This window comes from Bos taurus, chromosome 10 (assembly GCF_002263795.3).
Source record: "Bos taurus isolate L1 Dominette 01449 registration number 42190680 breed Hereford chromosome 10, ARS-UCD2.0, whole genome shotgun sequence".
In the NCBI taxonomy this organism is placed as follows: domain Eukaryota; kingdom Metazoa; phylum Chordata; class Mammalia; order Artiodactyla; family Bovidae; genus Bos; species Bos taurus.
Genome location: NC_037337.1, coordinates 66,089,264 through 66,100,599, shown reverse-complemented (window position 1 = coordinate 66,100,599; position 11,336 = coordinate 66,089,264). Strand labels below are relative to the sequence as shown.

Genomic DNA, 11,336 nt, shown 5'->3' with positions numbered 1-11,336 from the left:
AGTATTCTTTACTGTAATTCTTAATTTTATTTTCTCCAGAATTAGGACTATTGTAGGCCAATAATTCATTTTTAGGGCTGCTTGTTTTTTGTTTGGCTCTTTCATTTTCAAAAGAGAGGGGATTATTCATAAGCACATGTGGAAATCATCTCTGGAACGGTATTGGTTTATAAGACAAAGGTGATTCTGAAATGTCCTAAATCCACCAAAAAGCTTAAATATGACCTACACATTTCTGAGAGGTTCTTATTTTTTCTTTCCTTTTGGTGTTGGGAGGGGAGGGATCATGGTCTGAAAATCCATCTGAGAAAGAGAAAACTTTCAGTAAAGTTGGTCAGGCAGCTCATGACTAACTTTCAACTATTCTCCAATGATGCCAAACCCACTGACAGTGTAAGAAGTGATGAAATAAAAGCAAAATAGAAATGTGTTTAACTTCTAAGGCTGATAAGTACTAGGTGAACCTTGTAGTACTTCTGTAAGTTAAGTCTCTCTTGCAATGATTGAAAATGAAAATGGATTTAATTTTAAGCTGTGATGGGAAAAACTGAGATTTGGGAATAACACTTTGGAAAATAAGAATAAACGATATATTTACTAACATATTTTCATTACTATCAGTTTTCTCCTTCAAAAGGAAACCAGCCATGGCTGAACCTCATCTCCAAGAGTCAGAAAATTCTAGTTTATTTTTATCATAAGCTTAGTTTTCAGTTGGATCCATGTCTAGGTTACCTGCCAGCATTTCTCTGATTGTCTTGTGGTTCCTGCTGAGCAGGAGGGTGGACCTTTTGAGTTCAAGCAGGATAGCCCCAAGTTCCTTTTGAAGAAATCCATGATTAATGTGTTCTCACATCTTCCTCAGCAGGTTACAGGTTGGAAAGGTCTTTCCAGAGGCTTTCTGAAAAGGAAAAAAAAAAAAAAAAAATCACAGGGCTGGGCAGATTCATGAATGTCTTCTAGCTCCAGGAAAGCCATCCAGACTGGAAGTTTGCCAAAGGGCATACTTTGGCTTCCTGCCAGTATTTTGTAGTAGGGAAACATTATGTGGAGGGACTTCCTTTGCTCTAGTGAAAGCTTACTAAAGGTCAGAAAATTATCCATTTTACCCACACACAGCGTCTGACGTTCACAGATTTATTGTGGCTTAGGAATTCATGACATATCCTTAGAGTTTACCCTGGATGACAAAGAAAGTAGAAATATGTTAATGAAATCATGGCACATAAACATTAGTCTTTTCTGCACGTTTTTTTCACAGTGTTCCCCTCCCCCAAATGTATAAGTAATGATTTGATTTGCTTCATTCTATAATTCTTTAAATAACTTCTAAAAATATTTTCCCAACAGAAACATAATATCAAAAAAGTAGCATAATATCATCTACTACATAATAACTACACCAATGGGCCAAAACATAAATATAACACTTTCTTTTTAATTTTTTAATTGGATCATCATATTCATAGTTTCATTTTTAAGCTACACTTTTTAAACCAACATTTGATGTAAAGAAAGGGAAATATTCCTATGCCAAATTGGTTACTCCAATCACTTTATTCTCCATTCCATTTGCTTTTTTTATATGAAATACTGAAATTAAAGAAATTTAATGTCTTGTTGCTGTTCTTTATGAAATAAATAGAAAAATAATGCACACAAAGTGCTAAACTTTAACAAAGCAATGTGTAGAGTTTTATTCCTTTCACAATTAAAATTACCTCAACTCTCTTTCAATAAGAGGCCTGAGACCACCAACCTAGAAGCAATTTCTAGTTTTTAATAGCTCCCATTAATATCTATGAAAACACAGTAAATGCATAATTTTCACATCAGGATATGGAACCACAAGAAGTGAATTATTTATATGGACTACATAAAACTAATCTAGCGATAGCCATGCTTGTCAAATAAAAGTAGCCTTTATAATTTTCAATCATTCAACAAAAATACAGTGAAGTCTTACCAAATGGTTTGTATAGAGGGATATGAGATATATATAACATGCAACTCCTATCTTAGTGAAGGTAGACGCCAGTTGAAAAACCACACACGTATGTGAGCACACATGCTCACACACACACAAAATATCCAGTTATGTCTGATTATAGACTGTTGGAAATAATAGTGATCACCATTTCCTCTGAGCCACAGTCTAAGGAGTTGTCATGGAAATAGTGGGCAATTTTCCAAAGGGTAAACCCATGGCCAAGGATTCCATTCTTCACAGATGTATACAACTAATTGAAAAGAAAATCCTGTTGATACTCTGTTACCCTGGATAAATATTTTTATACCTTAACATCCTTCTTTCTTGTTTCTCTTCTCCTCACCCCACACCCATCAGCTGCTTGTGCTTATAGCGCCTGTTGCTATGATTCCTACACATTCTGCCAGAAAGCCTAAGCAAGTGTCTTAATCTCTGAGCACCAGAGAAAATGATGTTACGTTAATAACATAGTCTTATGTGCAAATAAAATGGCCTTCTCAGAGTTGGGAAAGGGGCATATATGTAAACACATGGATTTTCTAAAGAACTTTTACTTAGTGTTATAAACCATCCTTTGTACCATTTTGCATGGAACAAAACCAGCTTACTTCAGAATATTTTATCTTTGTGAATAGATAATTAAGGTCACTAGAAACAAAGTATTCATACTCTGTAGTTAAGTTTTCTCAATATTTCTGAATCTGCACATTTAATCTATTTCTTTTTTAACTTTATTACTCTAATAATTCATTAGAACCAGCACTAGAATGTATTATATAATTAGGAATCTTATAGATACATAGTGTTAGTCACTCAGTCATGTCCAACTCTTTGAGATCCCATGGACTGTAGCCCACCAGGTTCCTCTTGGTTCCTGGAATTCTCCAGGCAAGACTACTGGAGTGGATTGTTATGCCCTCCTCCAGGGGATCTTTCTGACCCAGGAATCAAACCAGGGTCTCCTGCATTGCAGGCAGATTCTTTACCATCTGAGACACTAGGGAAGCCCTATAAATACATAAGGATGAGGGAATGAAAACCAGGTAGAAACTGCAGGAGGTTCATAATAAAGTGGAATTGTTTTTGTTTTCAACCCTCCTGGGCTGTAGTAAGGAGAAGGCAATGGCACCCCACTCCAGTACTCTTGCCTGGAAAATCCCATGGACGGAGGAGCCTGGTGGGCTGCAGTCCATGGGGTCGCTAGGAGTCGGACACGACTGAGCGACTTCACTTTCACTTTTCACTTTTCACTTTATGCATTGGAGAAGGAAATGGCAACCCACTCCAGTGTTCTTGCCTGGAGAATCCCAGGGACGGGGGAGCCTGGTGGGCTGCCGTCTCTGGGGTTGCACAGAGTTGGGCAGCAGCAGCAGGGTTGTAGTACATTCAACAATGAGACACAACAGCTTCATCATGAGATGATGGTCCATGATCTGAAATGGGTTGTACAGAGAAGATGCCAGAGGCACAGGACCAGAGGAGCTATCCAGAATGTAGCAAGATTTCTATTTTCCCTCAAAAGCCTTTTCTGCTTTGTTTCATTTAGAACTTGACTAAATTAGAATGTTTCACACTTGTGTTAAGCCTTATTTGGAGAAGTCAAGCCATGTATCTTTGCTTAAAAAAACTGCCTTCTCTGTGCACCAGCAACATGGATGTTATTTTCACATATCAAACCAAAATGGAGATCAATTTACAGCCTGTTATTCAAATTAGGCCAGCTGTGAATTCCTCTCTGTGCTAGGAGGTTTTATGGCCATCCATTCTTAAAGGTGACACTGGTTTCAAAAAATACGTATTAATTTTACCAATTGAAAATTTATTTATTCCTCTGGGTCGACCCAGAGGGATGGTATGGGGAGGGAGGAGGGAGGAGGGTTCAGGATGGGGAACACATGTATACCTGTGGCAGATTCATTTTTATATATGGCAAAACCAATACAATATTGTAAAGTTAAATAAAATAAAATTAAAAAAAAAGAAAATTTATTTATTAAGAAATTTCAAATATTCAGGAAGATACATGGCTTGAATAGGATAGCTTTGCTGAAAATGAGCAAGCCAGATTTGGGAGAGAGAGAAGAACCAACTTTTCAGACCAAAGTTCCCCTTCAACTAATGAAACAGCAGAATTTATTTTACCACTGAGGTTAGTGAAGCCAAAATCTTGTTATGGAACACGAATCTAAGACCTACCAAAGAGCTCAAAGACTCCGCACATTTCTGAGATTAAGCAAAAGTGTCCATGGGTCAAAAAGAAGTATGTCCATGAGGCATAAAGCTAAGGCCTGAAAAAGTAGGAGAAGAAGAATCCGCTTCTCAACTTTGCTCAACTTTATGGCTGTTTTGTCCAGGGAAGTTACCTTCAGTGACTCAGCCTCATCAAATCTGGGTCTGTAGGAGATGGGAAAATGGTACAAAGACCTCTGAGCTCCTAAAGGAAAAGTCTATGTAAACACAGGTATTTTTAATTAATTTTTTATTCCTCTAGGAAGCTGCTTTTACATTTCTCTTTTTCTTCTCTTATTATTCCCCGCCATTAGTCATTCTTTTCTATGGTCAATTGGGTTACCACCCAAACCCACAGTGACACCTGCTGGTCAATCAGGAATGGCGGGACTGAGTCCCTGCAAAGGCCTTGGCTGGCCTGTGTTGAGCAAGTGAGTCCACTGAAACAACCATTAAATACTACAAAATATTTTAGAAACTTAGAAGAAAACTAAGTGAGCCTTTCCCTTAAAAGGTCATCTTGGGAGAGGTCAACTTTGCAGGGAAATCTCTCTGAACCAGTACAAATGTAAACTTTAATTACTTATGTGTTTTGACCTCATAAAAATGAGACAAAAATACATCCGGTGCTACAAACCAATTATTAAGTTTTAAGAAAATTGTTATGCTAATTATTCATGGAAAGTCACTTTTTACATTGGTTTTTATCAGCTACATATAGTCCAAAAGATTTTATGTAGCATCAACTACATGAAGCCCCAGAAGAAATACACACAGTTTCCTTTAAAAATATTGATTAGATCTCCAGCACAGTGGGTTAAAATTTTAGGTTTAAGACATTCTTTCTCATCATTTCCCCCAAATTTTCAGTTCTTGTTTCTTTACTGAAGAATATTCATTTTTTGTTAATCCTGGGTATTTATACATTGGTTATTTTGGCTGGGTACATTTTTGAGGATGTTTGCTTTGTTTTAAGCAAATCCGTTTCTGATTTGAAAGTACAAATTCTAGTAAAAACAGAGACAACAGGAATATTTTTTAACATTTGTACATTTTCTTAAAATATTTACACTTTTCATTTGAAAGTTAAATCCTAGGAAAAATTGCCCATACACATGTTCATATTTGAACCAGGAGGTTGTCCCTGAGGATTTGTAGCAGCAAATGTGTATCGGACAAAAATGTTGGCCTTCTTCATCCTTACTCTGTGTTCTAAAAGCCAAAACTTCAGTTTAGCATGACCTTAGAAGAATAGTGATACTTTTAGCATTTCCTGGTATTTGGTGGAAGGAATGTTTTTATTTGACTGCGGATGTCACTTGGTTTACAGGAAAGATTTGGTAACGTGTTCATGCCAGTACTGCACTTACCCCAAATTTCTTGCTATGTAGGAAGAACACATGTCAAAGCTCACTGTTTGTTAAATGGAAAAGATTCAGTACACCAGAAGCTTCTATTATAAACATTGTGACTTCGTGCAATTTACAAAATGTTCTATCTCCATTAAACAATAAACCCTTGACCCCAGAGCTCAGTTTCGGGATTCTGCGATTTGAGAAGGTAGACATAATGGATGGCAATAATAAATGAAAAGTTCAAGAGGTTAAGAAAAACTGTTTAATTATTTCTCTTGAGCGTGGGCTGCAGAAGCCTCGCATGTCTGCCTTCATTGCTGTGGAAACGCTGCATGGAAGGGGTCCATCCGTGCAGCCCAGGCGGGGCATGAAAGCAGGTTGCTGGCCCTCAGCTCTGTTTATGAACAAATGGTCCCTAGATACCCTTCCATCACTGAATCTTGCAGTTCCTGCCAGGGGAGATCCAGTGCCAGTCCCAGGGCTCAGCATCTGTTTTCCAAAGAGCTTGGATTTGTTAGCATGAGAAATGCATTGCTCATAGTTGGTTCCCAGCTGTGGCACTAGTGAGTGTAGCCTTTTTGCCTTATTAATTTGTAAAAAACCATGTTCTGTCTTCTCGTGGAGGCTTGCTTATATAACTAGTTCCGGGCACAGGCTGCTGTGTTCTCAATCCCATACCCATTAAGCTGCCTTGTTAGCTAAGGAGTTCCTTCTTAAAAGACTCTTCATTTGAACTTCGCGAGATAGAGTGGGGGAATGTCCAACACGAGGGCAAGACCTGGCCGTTCCCGGGGTACCATGTCTTCTAATTCAGATATCCCAGAAAGAGGCCACGTCTACAGACTGGGGCCTTGGTTGAAGAAACAGTCTGAGGAAAACCCTCAAAGGAGCTCAGAGGAAAAGCCCTCCCAGAAGGGCAAGATTGACGTAGATCTAACGGGAACTTCTAGTAGAGTTGGTAGCCTGCTCAGAGCAGTAGCCAGTAAAGAATAAAAAGGAGGTCTAGACAGGATTTTAAGGAGAGTGAATAGACATTCTTATTACTGGATGAACTTGAATTCTTTAGCATTTCTCTCCCTCAACCCAAACCCAAAACTTTTATAATAAATTGCTGTCTGTCTGATTCCACCTGCTGCTGCTGCTAAGTCGCTTCAGTTGTATCCGACTCTGTGCGACCCCATAGACAGCAGCCCATCAGGCTTCCCTGTCCCTGGGATTCTCCAGGCAAGAACACTGGAGTGGGTTGCCATTTCCTGATTCCACCTAGACATGCACAAATTGGATCAGAGCAGTGGTCTGGATGAACTTTGGTTTCTGAACTCTAGAAGAGAAGTACTGTGAAGGCTGAACATGGGGGGCTTCCATGGTAGCTCAGCTGGTATAGAATCTGCCTGCAATGCAGGAGACCCTGGTTCAATTCCTGGGTTGGAAAAATCCCCTGGAGAAGGAAATGGCAATGCACTCCGGTATTCTCACCTGGAAAATCCCATGGACAGAGGAGCCTGGTGGGCTGCAGTCAATGGGGTCACAAGGAGTCAGACACGACTGAGCGACTAAGCACAAACATGGGAAAGCAAAGTGACCGACTTTGCTATAATTTAGACTCTGAGCATTTTTTCATTATAATATGAAAACAAAATGGAAATAAAAACTTCAATAAATGAAATATCGCATCCTATGTATCCAGTGTCTTAGCGTGAAAGACTATGCTATCAGCATGTCCCAGAAAAGTATGGAAATGGACTTTTTTCCAGTGTGTAGACTACCTGAGAAGGAGGCATACAGAGGTATGGGTAAGAACAAGAGTTAGAAAGTTCTGGATCCCCTATCAGAGTGATCTTGAGGAGGGTACTGAACTTCACAAAACCCATTGTCTAGTCTATAATCAGGGATAATAGTTCTGACCTCAGATTGTTGTAAGGATTAAATGACAGAATGCACCTGAGAAGAGACTCAACATAGGGTCTGGTATTACTCAACCATTGATGGAAATAACAATGATAATGAAGCCATTAACTATGAATATAAAGTCCTTGAATTTAAATCCAGTCTTGACAACAATTTTCCATGTGAACACAAATTTCTTCCCTTTCCTTTGGCTTAGGATCTACCCTTAGATATCACTGGGATGAATAAGAGAGTCCATAGAATGTTTCTTATTTTCAAACTGCATAAGATTAAAATGAAATAATCATTTTTAAAGAAAAAGACTATGTCCTCTTAGTAAGTGTCTACTCCAATCTTGTTCTGCACTATATAGATAACTTCCTGACAAGAGGGCGATTACAAACCCATGGCCTCAGCACTAGCTCAGACAGATGGGACAACAGCAGATGGCTGAAGACAGTGGCTACAGACCAACTGAAGAGAGAGTCGAGCTAAACTAAAAGGCAGGAGTAGGCTTAAGCAAAATTTCTCAACCACCATGCCCACCCACACTGCATACAGGGTTGCCTCAAGCGGATGAGCGATATTCGATGCATGAGACAGGGTGCTCAGGGCTGGTGCACTGGGATGACCCAGAGGGATGGAATGGGGAGGGAGGTGGAAGGGGGTTCAGGATGGGGAACACATGTAAACCCATGGCTGATTCATATCAATGTATGGCAAAAACCACTACAATATCGTAAAGTAATTAGCCTCCAACTAAAATAATTTTTTTTAATTAAAAAAAATAAATAATAAAAAATGAAAAAAAAAAAAAAGATTAACTGAACCCCTGCCCAAGCCCCCCATCCCTGCACCAACCCCTCAAAGTGGGAGCTGTTTGTTTGTCTGGAAGCCATACACATGGTTGATGTGAATCACAGAGTGAAGAAGATGGGGAAGCCCTGGGTTCAAGGAAAGGTTGGAATGAGGATGAGGTAAGTGAGGCACAAAATGTAAGAGGGAGACAAAAAACTCAGTCATCAAGGTAGATAATATTTCAACGCAATGTTTTAAAAATAAAAATAAATTAATTAAATGCCATGATGGACTAAATGGAATTTTAAATAAAGATAGGATTGGGAGGTTCAGAGCACCAGGCCTGGGTAGGGCCAGAACTAACCTGGACCTGTGGTTGTACCAGAGAGATCTCATACTGACAGAGCCAAAGGAGTGCCTGGAGGCCGCAGAGGAAAAGCCCAGAAATGTCCAAGGCCTGTTTTGAAGGCCTTGACCCCCAAAAGCCTTGTCCCCATCATTGCTTTGTTCTAGATGCATGTAGAGCTCCACAGACTGGCAGGGAGATAATTTGAGAAGTAATCTCTGGCCTGCCCTGGGTTCAGGGTTCACTCAAAGCTGGCAAAACTTTACTTTCGAGTTCAAAGGAAAAAACTGCTTATCGAAGAACTCAAGAGATTTCTTGAACCCAGACCTAGTATTTACCTTGCAATGTTTTGATGAATGAAGGTTAAATGGTTCCAAAGTACACAGATTAAATTTCCCTAGAATATACACAGTTTTGGAAAATGAAAGGGAAACGGTGCTTTGAGCAAAATACATTTTGGGCTCTGCTGTACCCCAAATATTTTTAAAAAAATACCATAGAGCTTGCCAAACCCGAAGCGCTTCTGGGCTCACACAGCCTCAGCTCTTACTTGAAAGTACCTTTCCATCATGGTTTTCCCCAGGCAACTCTACTCCCCACAGGAAGTCTTACTCTTCTGTAAATAAAAGCATCTCCAAATGATATAAACCTGACATCCACAGCAGAAGGCAAGAATAAAAAAGGCAAATACAGTTCTTCCTGGTCTTGTCATGAATGCAGATTGTTTAGTCACTCAGTCATGTCAGACACTTTTGCGATGACAAGAACTGTAACCTGCCAGGCTCCTCTGTCCATGGGATTTTCCAGGCCAAAATAATGGAGTGGGCTGCCATTTCCTTCTCCAGGGGATCTTGCCCATCCAGGGACCTAACCCGTGTCTCCAGAGACTCCTGCTTTGGCAGGTGGATTCTTTACCACCGCCACCTGGGAAGCCAGGGTCATCATGTGATTAGGCAAGGGGATGCCAGGCTCTGACCTTGGAGGACAGGCTCTAAGGAAGCAAACAGGACCGGGTCTGGTGAGGCTGTTACCTTCTATCACTAGGCTTTGAGAAAAGCACAACATGGTCTCCAGAGTCCTGGAGTGTTTCCTGAAACCTAACGACACAGATGACCCACGAGCGCGGGTGTGTTCAAACTTAGGAGCACAAAGTGCTGGTCAAGAAGGGGTATGATCCGTCCAATAGGATGCTGCATTGTGGCTGGGGGGGACCCGAACAAAGGAACCACATTACAGCGAAAGCAAAAAGGTCCTATGCGGCGGTGGGTGGGGGGGATCAGTCTCATTCTCCTGGAGCAGGATTAGACATGGGTATCAAGCAGTTTCGTTTCTGAATCAGAGTGCGCCAGGCAGTGGGGTGCTCGGGTCGACCCCGCAGGGCAGCTGGGTGAGCAGGGCGGACCGGAGGAGTTTCTGTCCCTGCATTTGTTTTGCTCGCTCTGGCGTGAGAAGCCAGGCGCATTTCTTTAGCCTTGGAAGCGACGAAGGAGACCTGTTCGTTGGGGTTTGTGAATCAACCAAGAGGAATGGCGTTTAATATTTAAATATGTCTCATGTAGCCATTAAAAATCTTTTATGAGTGTTAAGCCATTATTAGAGCAAGATGGGCCCCAGGTCACGGACCCTCTCATGGCATTCCCACTGGACTGATGAGACAGATAAAGCCTCTGCTCAGGACAGTGGCTGCCTCCAGCCCTGAATTCAGTGTGCCTGCTGTAATTTAGAATTATGAAGGAAAAAAAGAAAACCATTAGAAGTATTCTACCCCAGGAAAATTTCCCTTTTAATTGAACAAAAACACAGTTCCTAACTCAGTGTTAGGTTGGGGTGTGCGTGTTGTGAAGGGGCGGATTGTGGGTGTGTGTATGTAGTTGGAGGGGCTGGGTAGGGAATACAAACCAACAATGACCAAGTACATAGATATTAAAAATACACATGAACACCTGTTATTCTGGACCACATGAATTATGTCCATAGAAGTTTTTCACCTTCTTATGTTTACAGATGACATTAGCTTCCACCCCAACCTAAGCTACTCACTCCTTCCACGTTAACTGAAGATGACAGAAGGAAAGAACAATGTCCGCACAAGCATGAAAAGCTAATAAAAGAAGATAAACACACTGCATCAGAGAAATACGTGAGTGAGCATGGATGCTGTAAATTTTATATAGCAACTTGTTCAGGAAGACCTACCTTACTCGTGAGTGATATCCTACACTTGCCAAGATTAAAGCTTTAGTGTATGCCTGTGCCAAACCATATTCTACAGAGATAGGCAACCACACAAATGAAGGGTTAGGTAGTTATTCATGCAAATGCTCAAAAATATACTTCTTCCACTTAACCCCACAGAGGATTGAGTTCTATTTTCAACTGCCTTCAGAACATGGTGTTCCTCACTCAGATAATCTGCTGGTAGGTATCACACCATGAGGATGAAACACAAGTGTCTTATGGTCTCCAGATCATGTATTCAGCAAAATATTTCATCATATATGGCAGAAACCAGTGCAATATTGTAAAGCAAATACCTTGCAATAAATTTTTTTTAAGTTTAAATTGAAAAAAAAAAACACATCATAGCCTATTTTTGTGTCATATATAACAACTTGCTAGTCCCATAAAGCACTCGCTAAAATGAAACGACAAAGAACTACTTAATACAGATCCCCAAGTTCTGATATTGATGGTATCTGATTTTCTCTAATGAGCATGGACAAAGGAGAAG

At 40.3% G+C, this 11,336-nt stretch overlaps 1 long non-coding RNA gene across 1 annotated transcript; it reads right to left on the bottom strand.

Annotated features, from left to right (window-relative positions):
- Positions 1-708: 708 nt before the first annotated feature.
- Positions 709-9,251, bottom strand: LOC132346310 (uncharacterized). The gene is made up of 3 exons (XR_009496097.1): positions 9,166-9,251; positions 1,110-1,180; positions 709-901 (listed from the first exon to the last, which is right to left on the bottom strand). It is a non-coding gene; the product is annotated as an uncharacterized lncRNA (long non-coding RNA).
- Between the last annotated feature and the right edge of the window lie 2,085 nt (positions 9,252-11,336).